Source organism: Lingula anatina, chromosome 1 (genome assembly GCF_051362555.1).
Source record: "Lingula anatina isolate TDL-2025a chromosome 1, LinAna3.0, whole genome shotgun sequence".
In the NCBI taxonomy this organism is placed as follows: Eukaryota; Metazoa; Brachiopoda; class Lingulata; order Lingulida; family Lingulidae; genus Lingula; species Lingula anatina.
This window is the reverse complement of record NC_141767.1, coordinates 33,086,420-33,111,468: the sequence shown is the minus strand read 5'-3', so window position 1 is coordinate 33,111,468 and position 25,049 is coordinate 33,086,420. Positions and strand designations below refer to the sequence as shown.

Here is a 25,049-nt window from a genome sequence, read left to right as displayed (position 1 = left end):
GTGTGCGCGCGCGTGTGGGGAGGGTAGGCCTACAACCGTAGTATGTTTGCCTATTACTAGCAATTAATACAAACTAGACGATAAGATACCAGAAAACTTTAAACTTTATTTCTAATCCTTTCAGCAATTATTTCTAAAGGATTATTTCTAATTAAATGTTACAAAAATCAAATACAGAATTAACATAAACCTGCTTTATTGTTTATTTTTATTGTAAATGATAAAATTACAAATAATAAAATTGGTGCAGATTGTCTGATCAATATGTAATCAATACTCTCCAATAACTTCATTCTGGATTTTTTTTCAACATCCCAGGAACAAATAATTCTATAATGAATAATTAGGAAAACATCTTTAAGGAAAACTGCCCACCTTTGTAACAAATGTTATAACAAAAATATACAGTTTAACATCAATACTTTTATTGCTCTTTACTTAACATGAAATGTGGAACAACAAGTAAGGAATAAAGCAAGCTTGCTTTGAAATCGTTTGGGTCATTGGTATATCTCAAGTAACTGTCCACTTCCGATTTTAAGTTCAATTTTGATTTAGAGAATAAAAGGTACCCGTGTAACTGGTTATTGTTCAACCACACTTGAGAAAATCGGAAAAACAGTGACATGCGAACCTCCCTCGAAGAATGACTGTGTGCACCCAGCATTCTTCAGGAGGAAAAGGATTAGAATTAGTAAGGGTAACGAAAAGGTATTATGATTTTCTCAAATGCAATGCTAAACAATTCCCCGTCAGAGGCAAATATTTTATAAATACTAATCCCAAACGATTGGCTGAAATGTGGACAATAATAACTGTAGACAATACCAATGTTTCTCATGAGAAATTAACCCTGCACATTTCTCATATAGATCCAATACCTATAGTTACGTGAAGTGCAGATTAACCAATTAAATATATAATAAATTAATTATATACATATGAAATGAGGACTATCCCACTTAAGTCAGATAAGATATCAAAGTACGTTCAAACGCACAAGTGAAAAAAATATCTAATTCATCTCGATAAAACCACATCTAACTAACCTTTTAAGTAAACCATAAACAAAATAAAATAGCCTGCATTTGCAATTATCTGTGAAACCTGTTTACGTACTTGTACGTACGCGTGTATTAACAATATTTTCCAACAAAGAGTTAGATCCATTCGGTGCACTGGGTTTGTTATAACATGTATTGTGATTCTCCGTACTCATTAGCCATGGTCCAAAATGTTTCAGCTATTCTCTATATGGATATGATCTGGGTACATTATTCGACGCATTTCTTATATTTGGTGTTTTGCATGTTATGAGAAATGTCTCTAAAACGTAGACAGTAAAGATGACGCCCATCCCACATATTCAGTTCTGAAATAGATATCAAAACTAAGTCAAGATTTTTGTGAAGTTCTATATCTTATTACATATGCTGCAATTATTACAGTCAACATTCAGTTTAATTATATTTGACATTATGGAAAGATTTAGTGGGTAAACATGAAAACATACCATTAGGTGTATGGAAATTCCTGAATTATCATTGGAGGCTGAAGGCTTAAATTCAGTTGCTGCCTTATTCATAACGTTGTTGTCAACACTTTTGGTAGCCTACAAGTTCAAATTAAATCTTCGTCATAGAGCATTGAGAGCATAAGAAAAGTTATAACATGTATAAACAAATATGGACACTTCGTAAGTCAACCTGTAAATGCTAGAGGTTTATCAGACCTACTGGTAGCAGGCGCAGTTAATATCATTTTTAAAATATTATTTTCAATAACTAGCAATAATGTACGTAACCATTTTTTTTCTCACGTACTTGCCTTGAAACATTCTTTTCCAGTGTTGTGGTAATGAGCTGGTGGAAGGCCGTCTGCTTCTATTACAAAGTATTCCTAAACATGTGTGTGCCATTAGAGCTTTTCATCTTGGAGAGTTGCCATTATCCTTTGGACGTCTTGTGTAGCTTTACTATAGCCTAAAAATCAAATTGTACGTTTACCAAAAAAACTATGAAAGGAAATGGAATTGAACCTTGCAAAATGAAATAATTAAAGTACTAGTAATATATGTGCAGTATATGCTAGAATTTTACGACTCCCACCTGGCACGACAGTTATCCTATTTTGTGAAAATCGGTTGCATCGTGAATAGGGGTAGGGATTTTTTAAAATTGCATTTGTCATCGCACTCCGGGGGCATGACACTCTTAATTATTGTTCACGTAATAATATGTTTACTCCAGGTAGAAATGAAAAATATTTTTTTCTTGCTCCCCTCTTCCCCACTTACAGTTTACTAACCTTCTTTTATCCCAGGAGTGTGAGCAAGCAGCTCAAGCTCCTAAGAGAGGCTGTCCGTCTATCCCAGAAGTGTAGTCAAGACATGTCGTAGAAGTGGGTTGTCTCATACATGTGGCAAATAACCTGACGTTGTTCGTCCAAGGAGTACAGTCGAAGTCAAATATGTGGCACTCATCATCTATGTCCCGTAAAAAGAAATTAAGAATGAGATTAGATTTTTTCAATTTACCTATCCCCCCCCCTAAAAATATAAAATTTACTAACCTTTAATTGGTGATCCGAAGATTAGTCAATGTTTGAGTGGAGATGCTCATCACCTTCTATGTCCTGTAAAAAGAAATAAGAATGAGATTAGATCTTTTTGCAATTAATCAACATCCCCCCCCCCGTCCACACCCCCCCAACAAAAATAAGAAAGTTTATTAACCTTAACTTATATCGACACCTGGAGACAGGAGTCAATGTCTAGGTAGAGTTGCTTATCATATTCTATGTCCTGTAAAAAGAAATAAAACTAGATAAAATTTTATTCAATTTTTCTATCAACTCCAAAAAAATAAAATTTTCTTACCTTAAATTATTGATCCGAAGAGTAGTCTATGTTCAATGGTAGACACTTGTCATCTTCTAGAGTTGCTCATCATCTTCTATGTCCTGTAAAATGAAATAAAACTAGATCAGATTTTGTAAAAAAATTGTTATCCTGTATAAAATATAAAATTTACTAACCTTAAATTGTTGATCCGAAGAATAGTCTATGTCCAATGATAGGTACTTGTCATCTTCTATGTCCTGTAAAAAGAAATAAGAAAGAGATTAGATCTTTTTACAATTTACCTACATCCCACCGCCCCCCGTCCTCCCCCCCCCCCCACCAAAAAAGGAAAGTTTATTAACCTCAACTTATATCGACATGTGAAGTCAATGTCTGGATAATGTTTCTTATCATGTTCTATGTCCTATAAAAAGAAATAAAACTATATTAGATTTTGTAAAAATTTTTCTATCCCCTCCAAAAAAAAAAAAAAATTGACTAACCTGAAATTGTTGATCCAAAGAGTAGTCTATGTTTGATGGTAGGAACTTGTCATCTTCTATGTCCTGTAAAAAGAAATAAGAATGAGATTAGCTCTTTTTACAATTTACCTACATCCCCCGGTCCCCAGCGCCCCCCACCCCCCACCCCCCACCCCCCCCAAAAGAAATAATAAAGTTTATTAACCGTAACTTATATAGACGTGTACAGTCAATGTCTGGGTAGAGTTACTAATTATATTCTTTGTCCAGTAATAAGAAATAAAACTAGAATAGATTTTTTTCAATTTTTCTATCCACTCCAAAAAATGAAATTTACTAACCATAAATTGTTGCTCCGAAGAGTAGTCTATGTTTGATGGTAGGCACTTGTCATCTTCCATGTCCTGTAAAAAGAAATAAGAATGAGATTAGATCTTTTTGCAATTTACCTATGTCTCCCCCCCCCCCCCAAACAAAAAAAAAGTTTATTAAATTTAACTTATATAGACGTGTGAAGTTAATGTCTAGGTAGAGTTCCTAATCATCATCTATGTCCAGTAAAAAGAAATAAAACTAGATTAGAATTTTTGCAATTTTTCTATCAACTCCAAAAAAATAAAATTTTCTAACCTTAAATTGTTGATCCGAAGAGTAGTCTATGTTCGGTGGTAGACACTTGTCATCTTCTAGAGTTCCTCATCATCTTCTATGTCCTGTAAAATGAAATAAAACTAGATCAGATTTTGTAAAAAATTTTTTATCCTCTCCAAAATATAAAATTTACTAACCTTAAATTGTTGATCCGAAGAATAGTCTATGCCCAATGGTAGGTACTTGTCATCTTCTATGTCCTGTAAAAAGAAATAAGAAAGAGATTAGATCTTTTTGCTATTAACCTACATCCCCCCCCCCGTCCACCGCCCCCCGTCCTCACCCCCCCCCCCCAACAAAAAAAAGAGTTTATTAACCTCAGCTTATATCGACATGTGAAGTCAATGTATAGGTAATGTTACTTATCATATTCTATGTCCCATAAAAAGAAATAAAACTACATTAGATTTTGTAAAAAAATTTTCTATCCCCTCCAAAAAAATAAAATTTACTAACCTTAAATTGATGATCCGAAGAGTGGTCTATGTTCGATGGTAGGCAATTGTCATCTTCCATGTCCTGTAAAAAGAAATAAGAATGATATTAGATCTTTTTAAATTTAACTACATCCCCCAGTCTCCTGCGCACCCCCACCCAAAAAGAAATAATAAAGTTTATTAACCTTAACTTATATAGACGTGTGCAGTCAATGTCTGGGTAGAGTTACTCATTATATTCTTTGTCCAGTAATAAGAAATAAAACTAGAATAGATTTTTTTCAATTTTTCTATCCACTCCAAAAAACTAAAATTTACTAACCATAAATTGTTGATCCGAAGAGTAGTCTATGTTCCATGGTAGGCACTTGTCATCTTCCATGTCCTGTAAAAAGAAATAAGAATGAGATAAGATCTTTTTGCAATTTGCCTACATCCCCCATTCCCCTGCGCCCCCCCCCAAAAAAAAAAGAATTAATAAAGTTTATTAATCTTAACTTATATAGATGTGTGAAGTCAATGTCTGGGTAGAGTTACTCATTATATTCTTTGTCCAGTTATAAGAAATTAAACTAGAATAGATTTTTTTCAATTTTTTTATCCCCTCCAAAAAAATAAAATTTACTAACCATAAATTGTTGATCCGAAGAGTAGTCTATGTTCCATGGTAGGCACTTGTCATCTTCCATGTCCTGTAAAAAGAAATAAGAAAGAGATTAGATCTTTTTGCAATTTACCTATGTCTCCCCCCCCCCAAACAAAAAAAAAGTTTATTAACCTTAACTTATACAGACGTGTGAAGTCAATGTCTAGGTAGAGTTGCTAATCATCATCTATGTCCAGTAAAAAGAAATAAAACTAGATTAGAATTTTTGCAATTTACCTACATCCCCCAGTCCCCTGTGCCCCCCCTCTCCCCCCCAAAAAAAAGAATTAATAAAGTTTATTAACCTTAACTTATATAGACATGTGCAGTCAATGTCTGGGTAGAGTTAATAATTTTTCTTTTGTCCAGTAATAAGAAATAAAACTAGAATAGATTTTTTTCAATTTTTCTATCCACTCCAAAAAAATGAAATTTACTAACCATAAATTGTTGATCCGTAGAGTAGTCTATGTTTGATGGTAAGCACTAGTCATCTTCCATGTCCTGTAAAAAGAAATAAGAATGAGATAAGATCTTTTTGCAATTTGCCTACATCCCCCATTCCCCTGCGCCCCCCCCCCCCCAAAAAAAAAAAGAATTAATAAAGTTTATTAATCTTAACTTATATAGACGTGTGAAGTCAATGTCTGGGTAGAGTTACTCATTATATTCTTTGTCCAGTTATAAGAAATTAAACTAGAATAGATTTTTTTCAATTTTTTTATCCCCTCCAAAAAAATAAAATTTACTAACCATAAATTGTTGATCCGAAGAGTAGTCTATGTTCCATGGTAGGCACTTGTCATCTTCCATGTCCTGTAAAAAGAAATAAGAAAGAGATTAGATCTTTTTGCAATTTACCTATGTCTCCCCCCCCCCAAACAAAAAAAAAGTTTATTAACCTTAACTTATACAGACATGTGAAGTCAATGTCTAGGTAGAGTTGCTAATCATCATCTATGTCCAGTAAAAAGAAATAAAACTAGATTAGAATTTTTGCAATTTTTCTATCAACTCCAAAAAAATAAAATTTTCTAACCTTAAATTGTTGATCCGAAGAGTAGTCTATGTTCGGTGGTAGACACTTGTCATCTTCTAGAGTTCCTCATCATCTTCTATGTCCTGTAAAATGAAATAAAACTAGATCAGATTTTGTAAAAAATTTTTTATCCTCTCCAAAATATAAAATTTACTAACCTTAAATTGTTGATCCGAAAAATAGTCTATCCCCAATGGTAGGTACTTGTCATCTTCTATGTCCTGTAAAAATAAATAAGAAAGAGATTAGATCTTTTTGCTATTTACCTACATCCCCCCCCCCTGTCCACCGCCCCCCCCGTCCTCACCCCCCCCCCCCCCCCCCCCCCAACAAAAAAAAGAAAGTTTATTAACCTGTCTAGACGTGTGCAGTCAATGTCTGGGTAGAGTTTCTCATTATATTCTTTGTCCAGTAATAAGAAATAAAACTAGAATAGATTTTTTTCAATTTTTTTATCCCCTCCAAAAAAATAAAATTTACTAACCATAAATTGTTGATCCAAAGAGTAGTCTATGTTCCATGGTAGGCACTTGTCATCTTCCATGTCCTGTAAAAAGAAATAAGAAAGAGATTAGATCTTTTTGCAATTTACCTATGTCTCCCCCCACCCAAACAAAAAAAAAGTTTATTAACCTTAACTTATATAGACGTGTGAAGTCAATGTCTAGGACTTACTCATTATATTCTTTGTCCAGTAATAAGAAATAAAACTAGAATAGATTTTTTTTTCAATTTTTTTATCCCCTTCAAAAAAATGAAATTTACTAACCATAAATTGTTGATCCAAAGAGTAGTCTATGTTTGATGGTAGGAACTTGTCATCTTCTATGTCCTGTAAAAAGAAATAAGAATGAGATTAGCTCTTTTTGCAATTTACCTACATCCCCCAGTCCCCAGCGCCCCCCACCCCCCACCCCCCCAAAAGAAATAATAAAGTTTATTAACCGTAACTTATATAGACGTGTGCAGTCAATGTCTGGGTAGAGTTACTAATTATATTCTTTGTCCAGTAATAAGAAATAAAACTAGAATAGATTTTTTTCAATTTTTCTATCCACTCCAAAAAATGAAATTTACTAACCATAAATTGTTGATCCGTAGAGTAGTCTATGTTTGATGGTAGGCACTAGTCATCTTCTATGTCCTGTAAAAAGAAATAAGAATGAGATAAGATCTTTTTGCAATTTGCCTACATCCCCCAGTCCCCTGCGCCCCCCCCCCCCCCCCCCCCCAAAAAAAAGAATTAATAAAGTTTATTAATCTTAACTTATATAGACGTGTGAAGTCAATGTCTGGGTAGACTTACTCATTATATTCTTTGTCCAGTAATAAGAAATAAAACTAGAATAGATTTTTTTCAATTTTTTTATCCCCTCCAAAAAAATAAAATTTACTAACCATAAATTGTTGATCCAAAGAGTAGTCTATGTTCCATGGTAGGCACTTGTCATCTTCCATGTCCTGTAAAAAGAAATAAGAAAGAGATTAGATCTTTTTGCAATTTACCTATGTCTCCCCCCACCCAAACAAAAAAAAATTTATTAACCTTAACTTATATAGACGTGTGAAGTCAATGTCTAGGTAGAGTTGCTAATCATCATCTATGTCCAGTAAAAAGAAATAAAACTAGATTAGAATTTTTGCAATTTTTCTATCAACTCCAAAAAAATAAAATTTTCTAACCTTAAATTGTTGATCCGAAGAGTAGTCTATGTTCGGTGGTACACACTTGTGTCATCTTCTAGAGTTCCTCATCATCTTCTATGTCCTGTAAAAAGAAATAAAACTAGATCAGATTTTGTAAAAAAATTTTTATCCCCTCCAAAAAATAAAATTTACTAACCTTAAATTGTTGATCCGAAGAATAGTCTATGTCCAATGGTAGGTACTTGTCATCTTCTATGTCCTGTAAAAAGAAATAAGAAAGAGATTAGATCTTTTTGCTATTTACCTACATCCCCCCCCCCCGTCCACCGCCCCCCGTCCTCACCCCCCCCCCCCCCAACAAAAAAAAGAAGGTTTATTAACCTCAGCTTATATCGACATGTGAAGTCAATGTCTAGGTAATGTTACTTATCATATTCTATGTCCCATAAAAAGAAATAAAACTACATTAGATTTTGTAAAAAATTTTCTATCCCCTCCAAAAAAATAAAATTTACTAACCTTAAATTGATGATCCGAAGAGTGGTCTATGTTCGATGGTAGGCAATTGTCATCTTCCATGTCCTGTAAAAAGAAATAAGAATGATATTAGATCTTTTTTAATTTAACTACATCCCCCAGTCTCCTGCGCACCCCCACCCATAAAGGAATAATAAAGTTTATTAACCTTAACTTATATAGACGTGTGCAGTCAATGTCTGGGTAGAGTTACTCATTATATTCTTTGTCCAGTAATAAGAAATAAAACTAGAATAGATTTTTTTCAATTTTTCTATCCACTCCAAAAAACTAAAATTTACTAACCATAAATTGTTGATCCGTAGAGTAGTCTATGTTTGATGGTAGGCACTTGTCATCTTCTATGTCCTGTAAAAAGAAATAAGAATGAGATTAGATCTTTTTGCAATTTGCCTACATCCCCGAGTCCCCTGCGCCCCCCCCCCCCCCCCAAAAGAATTAATAAAGTTTATTAATCTTAACTTATATAGACGTGTGAAGTCAATGTCTGGGTAGAGTTACTCATTATATTCTTTGTCCAGTAATAAGAAATAAAACTAGAATAGATTTTTTTTTCAATTTTTTTATCCCCTTCAAAAAAATGAAATTTACTAACCATAAATTGTTGATCCAAAGAGTAGTCTATGTTTGATGGTAGGAACTTGTCATCTTCTATGTCCTGTAAAAAGAAATAAGAATGAGATTAGCTCTTTTTGCAATTTACCTACATCCCCCAGTCCCCAGCGCCCCCCACCCCCCACCCCCCCAAAAGAAATAATAAAGTTTATTAACCGTAACTTATATAGACGTGTGCAGTCAATGTCTGGGTAGAGTTACTAATTATATTCTTTGTCCAGTAATAAGAAATAAAACTAGAATAGATTTTTTTCAATTTTTCTATCCACTCCAAAAAATGAAATTTACTAACCATAAATTGTTGATCCGTAGAGTAGTCTATGTTTGATGGTAGGCACTAGTCATCTTCTATGTCCTGTAAAAAGAAATAAGAATGAGATTAGATCTTTTTGCAATTTGCCTACATCCCCGAGTCCCCTGCGCCCCCCCCCCCAAAAGAATTAATAAAGTTTATTAATCTTAACTTATATAGACGTGTGAAGTCAATGTCTGGGTAGACTTACTCATTATATTCTTTGTCCAGTAATAAGAAATAAAACTAGAATAGATTTTTTTTTCAATTTTTTTATCCCCTTCAAAAAAATGAAATTTACTAACCATAAATTGTTGATCTGTAGAGTAGTCTATGTTTGATGGTAGGCACTAGTCATCTTCTATGTCCTGTAAAAAGAAATAAGAATGAGATTAGATCTTTTTGCAATTTGCCTACATCCCCCAGTCCCCTGCGCCCCCCTCCCCCCCCCCAAAAGAATTAATAAAGTTTATTAATCTTAACTTATATAGAAGTGTGCAGTCAATGTCTGGGTAGAGTTACTAATTATATTCTTTGTCCAGTAATAAGAAATAAAACTAGAATAGATTTTTTTCAATTTTTCTATCCACTCCAAAAAATGAAATTTACTAACCATAAATTGTTGATCCGTAGAGTAGTCTATGTTTGATGGTAGGCACTAGTCATCTTCCATGTCCTGTAAAAAGAAATAAGAAAGAGATTAGATCTTTTTGCAAATACCTATGTCTCCCCCCCCCCCCAAACAAAAAAAAAGTTTATTAACCTTAACTTATATAGACGTGTGAAGTCAATGTCTAGGTAGAGTTGCTAATCATCATCTATGTCCAGTAAAAAGAAATAAAACTAGATTAGAATTTTTGCAATTTTTCTATCAACTCCAAAAAAATAAAATTTTCTAACCTTAAATTGTTGATCCGAAGAGTAGTCTATGTTCGGTGGTACACACTTGTGTCATCTTCTAGAGTTCCTCATCATCTTCTATGTCCTGTAAAATGAAATAAAACTAAATCAGATTTTGTAAAAAATTTTTTATCCTCTCCAAAATATAAAATTTACTAACCTTAAATTGTTGATCCGAAGAATAGTCTATGTCCGATGGTAGGTACTTGTCATCTTCTATGTCCTGTAAAAAGAAATAAGAAAGAGATTAGATCTTTTTGCTATTTACTTACTCCCCCCCCCCCGTCCACCGCCCCCCGTCTTCACCCCCCCCCCCCCCCCCCCAAACAAAAGAAAGAGTTTATTAACCTCAACTTATATCGACATGTGAAGTAAATGTTTAGGTAATGTTACTTATCATATTCTATATCCCATAAAAAGAAATAAAACTACATTAGATTTTGTAAAAATTTTTCTATCCCCTCCAAAAAAATATAATTTACTAACCATAAATTGTTGATCCGTAGAGTAGTCTATGTTTGATGGTAAGCACTAGTCATCTTCCATGTCCTGTAAAAAGAAATAAGAATGAGATTAGATCTTTTTGCAATTTGCCTACATCCCCCAGTCCCCTGTGCCGCCCCCCCCCCCCCCCCCCCCCCCCCCCCCCCCAAAAGAATTAATAAAGTTTATTAATCTTAACTTATATAGACGTGTGAAGTCAATGTCTGGGTAGAGTTACTCATTATATTTTTGTCCAGTAATAAGAAATAAAACTAGAATAGATTTTTTTCAATTTTTTTATCCCCTCCAAAAAAATAAAATTTACTAACCATAAATTGTTGATCCAAAGAGTAGTCTATGTTCCATGGTAGGCACTTGTCATCTTCCATGTCCTGTAAAAAGAAATAAGAAAGAGATTAGATCTTTTTGCAATTTACCTATGTCTCCCCCCACCCAAACAAAAAAAAGTTTATTAACCTTAACTTATATAGACGTGTGAAGTCAATGTCTAGGTAGAGTTGCTAATCATCATCTATGTCCAGTAAAAAGAAATAAAACTAGATTAGAATTTTTGCAATTTTTCTATCAACTCCAAAAAAAATAAAATGTTCTAACCTTAAATTGTTGATCCGAAGAGTAGTCTATGTTCGGTGGTAGACACTTGTCATCTTCTAGAGTTGCTCATCATCTTCTATGTCCTGTAAAAAGAAATAAAACTAGATCAGATTTTGTAAAAAAATTTTTATCGCCTCCAAAAAATAAAATTTACTAACCTTAAATTGTTGATCCGAAGAATAGTCTATGTCCAATGGTAGGTACTTGTCATCTTCTATGTCCTGTAAAAAGAAATAAGAAAGAGATTAGATCTTTTTGCTATTTACCTACATCCCCCCCCCCCCGTCCACCGCCCCCCGTCCTCACCCCCCCCCCCCCCAACAAAAAAAAGAAGGTTTATTAACCTCAGCTTATATCGACATGTGAAGTCAATGTCTAGGTAATGTTACTTATCATATTCTATGTCCCATAAAAAGAAATAAAACTACATTAGATTTTGTAAAAATTTTTCTATCCCCTCCAAAAAAATAAAATTTACTAACCTTAAATTGATGATCCGAAGAGTGGTCTATGTTCGATGGTAGGCAATTGTCATCTTTCATGTCCTGTAAAAAGAAATAAGAATATTAGATCTTTTTAAATTTAACTACATCCCCCAGTCTCCTGCGCACCCCCACCCAAAAAGAAACAATAAAGTTTATTCACCTTAACTTATATAGACGTGTGCAGTCAATCTCTGGGTAGACTTACTCATTATATTCTTTGTCCAGTAATAAGAAATAAAACTAGAATAGATTTTTTTCAATTTTTCTATCCACTCCAAAAAACTAAAATTTACTAACCATAAATTGTTGATCCGAAGAGTAGTCTATGTTCCATGGTAGGCACTTGTCATCTTCCATGTCCTGTAAAAAGAAATAAGAATGAGATTAGATCTTTTTGCAATTTACCTACATCCCCCAGTCCCCTGTGCCCCTCCCCCCCAAAAGAATTAATAAAGTTTATTAACCTTAACTTATATAGACATGTGCAGTCAATGTCTGGGTAGAGTTAATAATTTTTCTTTTGTCCAGTAATAAGAAATAAAACTAGAATAGATTTTTTTCAATTTTTCTATCCACTCCAAAAAAATGAAATTTACTAACCATAAATTGTTGATCCGTAGAGTAGTCTATGTTTGATGGTAAGCACTAGTCATCTTCCATGTCCTGTAAAAAGAAATAAGAATGAGATAAGATCTTTTTACAATTTGCCTACATCCCCCATTCCCCTGCGCCCCCCCCCCCCCCCAAAAAAAAAAGAATTAATAAAGTTTATTAATCTTAACTTATATAGACGTGTGAAGTCAGTCTGGGTAGAGTTACTCATTATATTCTTTGTCCAGTTATAAGAAATTAAACTAGAATAGATTTTTTTCAATTTTTTTATCCCCTCCAAAAAAATAAAATTTACTAACCATAAATTGTTGATCCGAAGAGTAGTCTATGTTCCATGGTAGGCACTTGTCATCTTCCATGTCCTGTTAAAAGAAATAAGAAAGAGATTAGATCTTTTTGCAATTTACCTATGTCTCCCCCCCCCCCCCAAACAAAAAAAAAGTTTATTAAATTTAACTTATATAGACGTGTGAAGTTAATGTCTAGGTAGAGTTGCTAATCATCATCTATGTCCAGTAAAAAGAAATAAAACTAGATTAGAATTTTTGCAATTTTTCTATCAACTCCAAAAAAATAAAATTTTCTAACCTTAAATTGTTGATCCGAAGAGTAGTCTATGTTCGGTGGTAGACACTTGTCATCTTCTAGAGTTCCTCATCATCTTCTATGTCCTGTAAAATGAAATAAAACTAGATCAGATTTTGTAAAAAAATTTTTGTCCTCTCCAAAATGTAAAATTTACTAACCTTAAATTGTTGATCCGAAGAATAGTCTATGTCCAATGGTAGGTACTTGTCATCTTCTATGTCCTGTAAAAAGAAATAAGAAAGAGATTAGATCTTTTTCTATTTAACTACATCCCCCCCCCCGTCCCCCCCCCCCCCCCCCCCCAAATAAAATGAAAGTTTATTAATCTTAACTTATATCGACCTGTGAAGTCAATGTATAGGTAATGTTACTTATCATATTCTATGTCCCATAAAAAGAAATAAAACTACATTAGATTTTGTAAAAATTTTTCCATCCCCTCCAAAAAAATAAAATTTACTAACCTAAAATTGATGATCCGAAGAGTGGTCTATGTTCGATGGTAGGCAATTGTCATCTTCCATGTCCTGTAAAAAGAAATAAGAATGATATTAGATCTTTTTAAATTTAACTACATCCCCCAGTCTCCTGCGCACCCCCACCCAAAAAGAAATAATAAAGTTTATTAACCTTAACTTATATAGACGTGTGCAGTCAATGTCTGGGTAGAGTTACTCATTATATTCTTTGTCCAGTAATAAGAAATAAAACTAGAATAGATTTTTTTCAATTTTTCTATCCACTCCAAAAAACTAAAATTTACTAACCATAAATTGTTGATCCGTAGAGTAGTCTATGTTTGATGGTAGGCACTAGTCATCTTCTATGTCCTGTAAAAAGAAATAAGAATGAGATTAGATCTTTTTGCAATTTGCCTACATCCCCGAGTCCCCTGCACCCCCCCCCCCAAAAGAATTAATAAAGTTTATTAATCTTAACTTATATAGACGTGTGAAGTCAATGTCTGGGTAGACTTACTCATTATATTCTTTGTCCAGTAATAAGAAATAAAACTAGAATAGATTTTTTTTTCAATTTTTTTATCCCCTTCAAAAAAATGAAATTTACTAACCATAAATTGTTGATCCAAAGAGTAGTCTATGTTTGATGGTAGGCACTAGTCATCTTCTATGTCCTGTAAAAAGAAATAAGAATGAGATTAGATCTTTTTGCAATTTGCCTACATCCCCCAGTCCCCTGCGCCCCCCTCCCCCCCCCCAAAAGAATTAATAAAGTTTATTAATCTTAACTTATATAGAAGTGTGCAGTCAATGTCTGGGTAGAGTTACTAATTATATTCTTTGTCCAGTAATAAGAAATAAAACTAGAATAGATTTTTTTCAATTTTTCTATCCACTCCAAAAAATGAAATTTACTAACCATAAATTGTTGATCCGTAGAGTAGTCTATGTTTGATGGTAGGCACTAGTCATCTTCCATGTCCTGTAAAAAGAAATAAGAAAGAGATTAGATCTTTTTGCAAATACCTATGTCTCCCCCCCCCCCCCCAAACAAAAAAAAAGTTTATTAACCTTAACTTATATAGACGTGTGAAGTCAATGTCTAGGTAGAGTTGCTAATCATCATCTATGTCCAGTAAAAAGAAATAAAACTAGATTAGAATTTTTGCAATTTTTCTATCAACTCCAAAAAAATAAAATTTTCTAACCTTAAATTGTTGATCCGAAGAGTAGTCTATGTTCGGTGGTACACACTTGTGTCATCTTCTAGAGTTCCTCATCATCTTCTATGTCCTGTAAAATGAAATAAAACTAAATCAGATTTTGTAAAAAATTTTTTATCCTCTCCAAAATATAAAATTTACTAACCTTAAATTGTTGATCCGAAGAATAGTCTATGTCCGATGGTAGGTACTTGTCATCTTCTATGTCCTGTAAAAAGAAATAAGAAAGAGATTAGATCTTTTTGCTATTTACTTACTTCCCCCCCCCCCCCGTCCACCGCCCCCCGTCTTCACCCCCCCCCCCCCCCAAACAAAAGAAAGAGTTTATTAACCTCAACTTATATCGACATGTGAAGTAAATGTATAGGTAATGTTACTTATCATATTCTATATCCCATAAAAAGAAATAAAACTACATTAGATTTTGTAAAAAATTTTCTATCCCCTCCAAAAAAATAAAATTTACTAACCATAAATTGTTGATCCGTAGAGTAGTCTATGTTTGATGGTAAGCACTAGTCATCTTCCATGTCCTGTAAAAAGAAATAAGAATGAGATTAGATCTTTTTGCAATTTGCCTACATCCCCCAGTCCCCTGTGCCGCCCCCCCCCCCAAAAGAATTAATAGTTTATTAATCTTAACTTATATAGACGTGTGAAGTCAATGTCTGGGTAGAGTTACTCATTATATTTTTGTCCAGTAATAAGAAATAAAACTAGAATAGATTTTTTTCAATTTTTTTATCCCCTCCAAAAAAATAAAATTTACTAACCATAAATTGTTGATCCAAAGAGTAGTCTATGTTCCATGGTAGGCACTTGTCATCTTCCATGTCCTGTAAAAAGAAATAAGAAAGAGATTAGATCTTTTTGCAATTTACCTATGTCTCCCCCCACCCAAACAAAAAAAAAGTTTATTAACCTTAACTTATATAGACGTGTGAAGTCAATGTCTAGGTAGAGTTGCTAATCATCATCTATGTCCAGTAAAAAGAAATAAAACTAGATTAGAATTTTTGCAATTTTTCTATCAACTCCAAAAAAATAAAATTTTCTAACCTTAAATTGTTGATCCGAAGAGTAGTCTATGTTCGGTGGTACACACTTGTGTCATCTTCTAGAGTTCCTCATCATCTTCTATGTCCTGTAAAAAGAAATAAAACTAGATCAGATTTTGTAAAAAAATTTTTATCCCCTCCAAAAAATAAAATTTACTAACCTTAAATTGTTGATCCGAAGAATAGTCTATGTCCAATGGTAGGTACTTGTCATCTTCTACGTCCTGTTAAAAGAAATAAGAAAGAGATTAGATCTTTTTGCTATTTACCTACATCCCCCCCCCCCCCCCCGTCCACCGCCCCCCGTCCTCACCCCCCCCCCCCCAACAAAAAAAAGAAGGTTTATTAACCTCAGCTTATATCGACATGTGAAGTCAATGTCTAGGTAATGTTACTTATCATATTCTATGTCCCATAAAAAGAAATAAAACTACATTAGATTTTGTAAAAATTTTTCTATCCCCTCCAAAAAAATAAAATTTACTAACCTAAAATTGATGATCCGAAGAGTGGTCTATGTTCGATGGTAGGCAATTGTCATCTTCCATGTCCTGTAAAAAGAAATAAGAATGATATTAGATCTTTTTAAATTTAACTACATCCCCCAGTCTCCTGCGCACCCCCACCCAAAAAGAAATAATAAAGTTTATTAACCTTAACTTATATAGACGTGTGCAGTCAATGTCTGGGTAGAGTTACTCATTATATTCTTTGTCCAGTAATAAGAAATAAAACTAGAATAGATTTTTTTCAATTTTTCTATCCACTCCAAAAAACTAAAATTTACTAACCATAAATTGTTGATCCGTAGAGTAGTCTATGTTTGATGGTAGGCACTAGTCATCTTCTATGTCCTGTAAAAAGAAATAAGAATGAGATTAGATCTTTTTGCAATTTGCCTACATCCCCGAGTCCCCTGCACCCCCCCCCCCAAAAGAATTAATAAAGTTTATTAATCTTAACTTATATAGACGTGTGAAGTCAATGTCTGGGTAGACTTACTCATTATATTCTTTGTCCAGTAATAAGAAATAAAACTAGAATAGATTTTTTTTTCAATTTTTTTATCCCCTTCAAAAAAATGAAATTTACTAACCATAAATTGTTGATCCAAAGAGTAGTCTATGTTTGATGGTAGGAACTTGTCATCTTCTATGTCCTGTAAAAAGAAATAAGAATGAGATTAGCTCTTTTTGCAATTTACCTACATCCCCCAGTCCCCAGCGCCCCCCACCCCCCACCCCCCCAAAAGAAATAATAAAGTTTATTAACCGTAACTTATATAGACGTGTGCAGTCAATGTCTGGGTAGAGTTACTAATTATATTCTTTGTCCAGTAATAAGAAATAAAACTAGAATAGATTTTTTTCAATTTTTCTATCCACTCCAAAAAATGAAATTTACTAACCATAAATTGTTGATCTGTAGAGTAGTCTATGTTTGATGGTAGGCACTAGTCATCTTCTATGTCCTGTAAAAAGAAATAAGAATGAGATTAGATCTTTTTGCAATTTGCCTACATCCCCCAGTCCCCTGCGCCCCCCTCCCCCCCCCCAAAAGAATTAATAAAGTTTATTAATCTTAACTTATATAGAAGTGTGCAGTCAATGTCTGGGTAGAGTTACTAATTATATTCTTTGTCCAGTAATAAGAAATAAAACTAGAATAGATTTTTTTCAATTTTTCTATCCACTCCAAAAAATGAAATTTACTAACCATAAATTGTTGATCCGTAGAGTAGTCTATGTTTGATGGTAGGCACTAGTCATCTTCCATGTCCTGTAAAAAGAAATAAGAAAGAGATTAGATCTTTTTGCAAATACCTATGTCTCCCCCCCCCCCCAAACAAAAAAAAAGTTTATTAACCTTAACTTATATAGACGTGTGAAGTCAATGTCTAGGTAGAGTTGCTAATCATCATCTATGTCCAGTAAAAAGAAATAAAACTAGATTAGAATTTTTGCAATTTTTCTATCAACTCCAAAAAAATAAAATTTTCTAACCTTAAATTGTTGATCCGAAGAGTAGTCTATGTTCGGTGGTACACACTTGTGTCATCTTCTAGAGTTCCTCATCATCTTCTATGTCCTGTAAAATGAAATAAAACTAAATCAGATTTTGTAAAAAATTTTTTATCCTCTCCAAAATATAAAATTTACTAACCTTAAATTGTTGATCCGAAGAATAGTCTATGTCCGATGGTAGGTACTTGTCATCTTCTATGTCCTGTAAAAAGAAATAAGAAAGAGATTAGATCTTTTTGCTATTTACTTACTTCCCCCCCCCCCCGTCCACCGCCCCCCGTCTTCACCCCCCCCCCCCCAAACAAAAGAAAGAGTTTATTAACCTCAACTTATATCGACATGTGAAGTAAATGTATAGGTAATGTTACTTATCATATTCTATATCCCATAAAAAGAAATAAAACTACATTAGATTTTGTAAAAAATTTTCTATCCCCTCCAAAAAAATAAAATTTACTAACCATAAATTGTTGATCCGTAGAGTAGTCTATGTTTGATGGTAAGCACTAGTCATCTTCCATGTCCTGTAAAAAGAAATAAGAATGAGATTAGATCTTTTTGCAATTTGCCTACATCCCCCAGTCCCCTGTGCCGCCCCCCCCCCAAAAGAATTAATAGTTTATTAATCTTAACTTATATAGACGTGTGAAGTCAATGTCTGGGTAGAGTTACTCATTATATTTTTGTCCAGTAATAAGAAATAAAACTAGAATAGATTTTTTTCAATTTTTTTATCCCCTCCAAAAAAATAAAATTTACTAACCATAAATTGTTGATCCAAAGAGTAGTCTATGTTCCATGGTAGGCACTTGTCATCTTCCATGTCCTGTAAAAAGAAATAAGAAAGAGATTAGATCTTTTTGCAATTTACCTATGTCTCCCCCCACCCAAACAAAAAAAAAGTTTATTAACCTTAACTTATATAGACGTGTGAAGTCAATGTCTAGGTAGAGTTGCTAATCATCATCTATGTCCAGTAAAAAGAAATAAAACTAGATTAGAATTTTTGCAATTTTTCTATCAACTCCAAAAAAATAAAATTTTCTAACCTTAAATTGTTGATCCGAAGAGTAGTCTATGTTCGGTGGTACACACTTGTGTCATCTTCTAGAGTTCCTCATCATCTTCTATGTCCTGTAAAAAGAAATAAAACTAGATCAGATTTTGTAAAAAAATTTTTATCCCCTCCAAAAAATAAAATTTACTAACCTTAAATTGTTGATCCGAAGAATAGTCTATGTCCAATGGTAGGTACTTGTCATCTTCTATGTCCTGTAAAAAGAAATAAGAAAGAGATTAGATCTTTTTGCTATTTACCTACATCCCCCCCCCCCCCCCCGTCCACCGCCCCCCGTCCTCACCCCCCCCCCCCAACAAAAAAAAGAAGGTTTATTAACCTCAGCTTATATCGACATGTGAAGTCAATGTCTAGGTAATGTTACTTATCATATTCTATGTCCCATAAAAAGAAATAAAACTACATTAGATTTTGTAAAAATTTTTCTATCCCCTCCAAAAAAATAAAATTTACTAACCTAAAATTGATGATCCGAAGAGTGGTCTATGTTCGATGGTAGGCAATTGTCATCTTCCATGTCCTGTAAAAAGAAATAAGAATGATATTAGATCTTTTTAAATTTAACTACATCCCCCAGTCTCCTGCGCACCCCCACCCAAAAAGAAATAATAAAGTTTATTAACCTTAACTTATATAGAGGTGTGCAGTCAATGTCTGGGTAGAGTTACTCATTATATTCTTTGTCCAGTAATAAGAAATAAAACTAGAATAGATTTTTTTCAATTTTTCTATCCACTCCAAAAAACTAAAATTTACTAACCATAAATTGTTGATCCGTAGAGTAGTCTATGTTTGATGGTAGGCACTAGTCATCTTCTATGTCCTGTAAAAAGAAATAAGAATGAGATTAGATCTTTTTGCAATTTGCCTACATCCCCGAGTCCCCTGCACCCCCCCCCCCCCAAAAGAATTAATAAAGTTTATTAATCTTAACTTATATAGACGTGTGAAGTCAATGTCTGGGTAGACTTACTCATTATATTCTTTGTCCAGTAATAAGAAATAAAACTAGAATAGATTTTTTTTTCAATTTTTTTATCCCCTTCAAAAAAATGAAATTTACTAACCATAAATTGTTGATCCAAAGAGTAGTCTATGTTTGATGGTAGGAACTTGTCATCTTCTATGTCCTGTAAAAAGAAATAAGAATGAGATTAGCTCTTTTTGCAATTTACCTACATCCCCCAGTCCCCAGCGCCCCCCACCCCCCACCCCCCCAAAAGAAATAATAAAGTTTATTAACCGTAACTTATATAGACGTGTGCAGTCAATGTCTGGGTAGAGTTACTAATTATATTCTTTGTCCAGTAATAAGAAATAAAACTAGAATAGATTTTTTTCAATTTTTCTATCCACTCCAAAAAATGAAATTTACTAACCATAAATTGTTGATCTGTAGAGTAGTCTATGTTTGATGGTAGGCACTAGTCATCTTCTATGTCCTGTAAAAAGAAATAAGAATGAGATTAGATCTTTTTGCAATTTGCCTACATCCCCCAGTCCCCTGCGCCCCCCTCCCCCCCCCCCCCAAAAGAATTAATAAAGTATATTAATCTTAACTTATATAGAAGTGTGCAGTCAATGTCTGGGTAGACTTACTCATTATATTCTTTGTCCAGTAATAAGAAATAAAACTAGAATAGATTTTTTTTTCAATTTTTTTATCCGCTTCAAAAGAATGAAATTTACTAACCATAAATTGTTGATCCAAAGAGTAGTCTATGTTTGATGGTAGGAACTTGTCATCTTCTATGTCCTGTAAAAAGAAATAAGAATGAGATTAGCTCTTTTTGCAATTTACCTACATCCCCCAGTCCCCAGCGCCCCCCACCCCCCACCCCCCCAAAAGAAATAATAAAGTTTATTAACCGTAACTTATATAGAAGTGTGCAGTCAATGTCTGGGTAGAGTTAATAATTTTTCTTTTGTCCAGTAATAAGAAATAAAACTAGAATAGATTTTTTTCAATTTTTCTATCCACTACAAAAAAATGAAATTTACTAACCATAAATTGTTGATCCGTAGAGTAGTCTATGTTTGATGGTAAGCACTAGTCATCTTCCATGTCCTGTAAAAAGAAATAAGAATGAGATAAGATCTTTTTGCAATTTGCCTACATCCCCCATTCCCCTGCGCCCCCCCCCCCCCAAAAAAAAAAGAATTAATAAAGTTTATTAATCTTAACTTATATAGACGTGTGAAGTCAATGTCTGGGTAGAGTTACTCATTATATTCTTTGTCCAGTTATAAGAAATTAAACTAGAATAGATTTTTTTCAATTTTTTTATCCCCTCCAAAAAAATAAAATTTACTAACCATAAATTGTTGATCCGAAGAGTAGTCTATGTTCCATGGTAGGCACTTGTCATCTTCCATGTCCTGTAAAAAGAAATAAGAAAGAGATTAGATCTTTTTGCAATTTACCTATGTCTCCCCCCCCCCAAACAAAAAAAAAGTTTATTAACCTTAACTTATATAGATGTGTGAAGTCAATGTCTAGGTAGAGTTGCTAATCATCTATGTCCAGTAAAAAGAAATAAAACTAGATTAGAATTTTTGCAATTTTTCTATCAACTCCAAAAAAATAAAATTTTCTAAACTTAAATTGTTGATCCGAAGAGTAGTCTATGTTCGGTGGTAGACACTTGTCATCTTCTAGAGTTCCTCATCATCTTCTATGTCCTGTAAAATGAAATAAAACTAGATCAGATTTTGTAAAAAATTTTTTATCCTCTCCAAAATATAAAATTTGCTAACCTTAAATTGTTGATCCGAAGAATAGTCTATGCCCAATGGTAGGTACTTGTCATCTTCTATGTCCTGTAAAAAGAAATAAGAAAGAGATTAGATCTTTTTGCTATTTACCTACATCCCCCCCCCTGTCCACCGCCCCCCCGTCCTCACCCCCCCCCCCTCAACAAAAAAAAGAAAGTTTATTAACCTGTCTAGACGTGTGCAGTCAATGTCTGGGTAGAGTTACTCATTATATTCTTTGTCCAGTAATAAGAAATAAAACTAGAATAGATTTTTTTCAATTTTTCTATCCACTCCAAAAAACTAAAATTTACTAACCATAAATTGTTGATCCGTAGAGTAGTCTATGTTTGATGGTAGGCACTAGTCATCTTCTATGTCCTGTAAAAAGAAATAAGAATGAGATTAGATCTTTTTGCAATTTGCCTACATCCCCGAGTCCCCTGCACCCCCCCCCCCAAAAGAATTAATAAAGTTTATTAATCTTAACTTATATAGACGTGTGAAGTCAATGTCTGGGTAGACTTACTCATTATATTCTTTGTCCAGTAATAAGAAATAAAACTAGAATAGATTTTTTTTTCAATTTTTTTATCCCCTTCAAAAAAATGAAATTTACTAACCATAAATTGTTGATCCAAAGAGTAGTCTATGTTTGATGGTAGGAACTTGTCATCTTCTATGTCCTGTAAAAAGAAATAAGAATGAGATTAGCTCTTTTTGCAATTTACCTACATCCCCCAGTCCCCAGCGCCCCCCACCCCCCACCCCCCCAAAAGAAATAATAAAGTTTATTAACCGTAACTTATATAGAAGTGTGCAGTCAATGTCTGGGTAGAGTTACTAATTATATTCTTTGTCCAGTAATAAGAAATAAAACTAGAATAGATTTTTTTCAATTTTTCTATCCACTCCAAAAAATGAAATTTACTAACCATAAATTGTTGATCCGTAGAGTAGTCTATGTTTGATGGTAGGCACTAGTCATCTTCCATGTCCTGTAAAAAGAAATAAGAAAGAGATTAGATCTTTTTGCAAATACCTATGTCTCCCCCCCCCCCAAACAAAAAAAAAGTTTATTAACCTTAACTTATATAGACGTGTGAAGTCAATGTCTAGGTAGAGTTGCTAATCATCATCTATGTCCAGTAAAAAGAAATAAAACTAGATTAGAATTTTTGCAATTTTTCTATCAACTCCAAAAAAATAAAATTTTCTAACCTTAAATTGTTGATCCGAAGAGTAGTCTATGTTCGGTGGTACACACTTGTGTCATCTTCTAGAGTTCCTCATCATCTTCTATGTCCTGTAAAATGAAATAAAACTAAATCAGATTTTGTAAAAAAATTTTTATCCTCTCCAAAATATAAAATTTACTAACCTTAAATTGTTGATCCAAAGAATAGTCTATGTCCGATGGTAGGTACTTGTCATCTTCTATGTCCTGTAAAAAGAAATAAGAAAGAGATTAGATCTTTTTGCTATTTACTTACTTCCCCCCCCCCCCCGTCCACCGCCCCCCGTCTTCACCCCCCCCCCCCCAAACAAAAGAAAGAGTTTATTAACCTCAACTTATATCGACATGTGAAGTAAATGTATAGGTAATGTTACTTATCATATTCTATATCCCATAAAAAGAAATAAAACTACATTAGATTTTGTAAAAAATTTTCTATCCCCTCCAAAAAAATAAAATTTACTAACCATAAATTGTTGATCCGTAGAGTAGTCTATGTTTGATGGTAAGCACTAGTAATCTTCCATGTCCTGTAAAAAGAAATAAGAATGAGATTAGATCTTTTTGCAATTTGCCTACATCCCCCAGTCCCCTGTGCCGCCCCCCCCCCCCCCCCCCCAAAAGAATTAATAGTTTATTAATCTTAACTTATATAGACGTGTGAAGTCAATGTCTGGGTAGAGTTACTCATTATATTTTTGTCCAGTAATAAGAAATAAAACTAGAATAGATTTTTTTCAATTTTTTTATCCCCTCCAAAAAAATAAAATTTACTAACCATAAAATTGATGATCCGAAGAGTGGTCTATGTTCGATGGTAGGCAATTGTCATCTTCCATGTCCTGTAAAAAGAAATAAGAATGATATTAGATCTTTTTAAATTTAACTACATCCCCCAGTCTCCTGCGCACCCCCACCCAAAAAGAAATAATAAAGTTTATTAACCTTAACTTATATAGAGGTGTGCAGTCAATGTCTGGGTAGAGTTACTCATTATATTCTTTGTCCAGTAATAAGAAATAAAACTAGAATAGATTTTTTTCAATTTTTCTATCCACTCCAAAAAACTAAAATTTACTAACCATAAATTGTTGATCCGTAGAGTAGTCTATGTTTGATGGTAGGCACTAGTCATCTTCTATGTCCTGTAAAAAGAAATAAGAATGAGATTAGATCTTTTTGCAATTTGCCTACATCCCCGAGTCCCCTGCACCCCCCCCCCCCCCCAAAAGAATTAATAAAGTTTATTAATCTTAACTTATATAGACGTGTGAAGTCAATGTCTGGGTAGACTTACTCATTATATTCTTTGTCCAGTAATAAGAAATAAAACTAGAATAGATTTTTTTTTCAATTTTTTTATCCCCTTCAAAAAAATGAAATTTACTAACCATAAATTGTTGATCCAAAGAGTAGTCTATGTTTGATGGTAGGAACTTGTCATCTTCTATGTCCTGTAAAAAGAAATAAGAATGAGATTAGATCTTTTTGCAATTTACCTACATCCCCCAGTCCCCAGCGCCCCCCACCCCCCACCCCCCCAAAAGAAATAATAAAGTTTATTAACCGTAACTTATATAGACGTGTGCAGTCAATGTCTGGGTAGAGTTACTAATTATATTCTTTGTCCAGTAATAAGAAATAAAACTAGAATAGATTTTTTTCAATTTTTCTATCCACTCCAAAAAATGAAATTTACTAACCATAAATTGTTGATCTGTAGAGTAGTCTATGTTTGATGGTAGGCACTAGTCATCTTCTATGTCCTGTAAAAAGAAATAAGAATGAGATTAGATCTTTTTGCAATTTGCCTACATCCCCCAGTCCCCTGCGCCCCCCTCCCCCCCCCCCCAAAGAATTAATAAAGTTTATTAATCTTAACTTATATAGAAGTGTGAAGTCAATGTCTGGGTAGACTTACTCATTATATTCTTTGTCCAGTAATAAGAAATAAAACTAGAATAGATTTTTTTTTCAATTTTTTTATCCGCTTCAAAAAAATGAAATTTACTAACCATAAATTGTTGATCCAAAGAGTAGTCTATGTTTGATGGTAGGAACTTGTCATCTTCTATGTCCTGTTAAAAGAAATAAGAATGAGATTAGCTCTTTTTGCAATTTACCTACATCCCCCAGTCCCCAGCGCCCCCCACCCCCCACCCCCCCAAAAGAAATAATAAAGTTTATTAACCGTAACTTATATAGAAGTGTGCAGTCAATGTCTGGGTAGAGTTAATAATTTTTCTTTTGTCCAGTAATAAGAAATAAAACTAGAATAGATTTTTTTCAATTTTTCTATCCACTACAAAAAAATGAAATTTACTAACCATAAATTGTTGATCC

General features: G+C 33.4%; 1 long non-coding RNA gene across 2 annotated transcripts; it reads right to left on the bottom strand.

Moving 5' to 3' along the window:
• Positions 1-179: 179 nt before the first annotated feature.
• Positions 180-3,031, bottom strand: LOC147764276 (uncharacterized). 2 transcript variants are annotated; one of them, XR_015331844.1, is made up of 6 exons: positions 2,879-3,028; positions 2,572-2,634; positions 2,308-2,485; positions 1,824-1,982; positions 1,514-1,612; positions 180-1,372 (listed from the first exon to the last, which is right to left on the bottom strand). It is a non-coding gene; the product is annotated as an uncharacterized LOC147764276 (long non-coding RNA). The 2 variants fall into 2 exon arrangements; XR_015331841.1 differs by having other exon boundaries at positions 2,308-2,634; positions 2,879-3,031.
• Between the last annotated feature and the right edge of the window lie 22,018 nt (positions 3,032-25,049).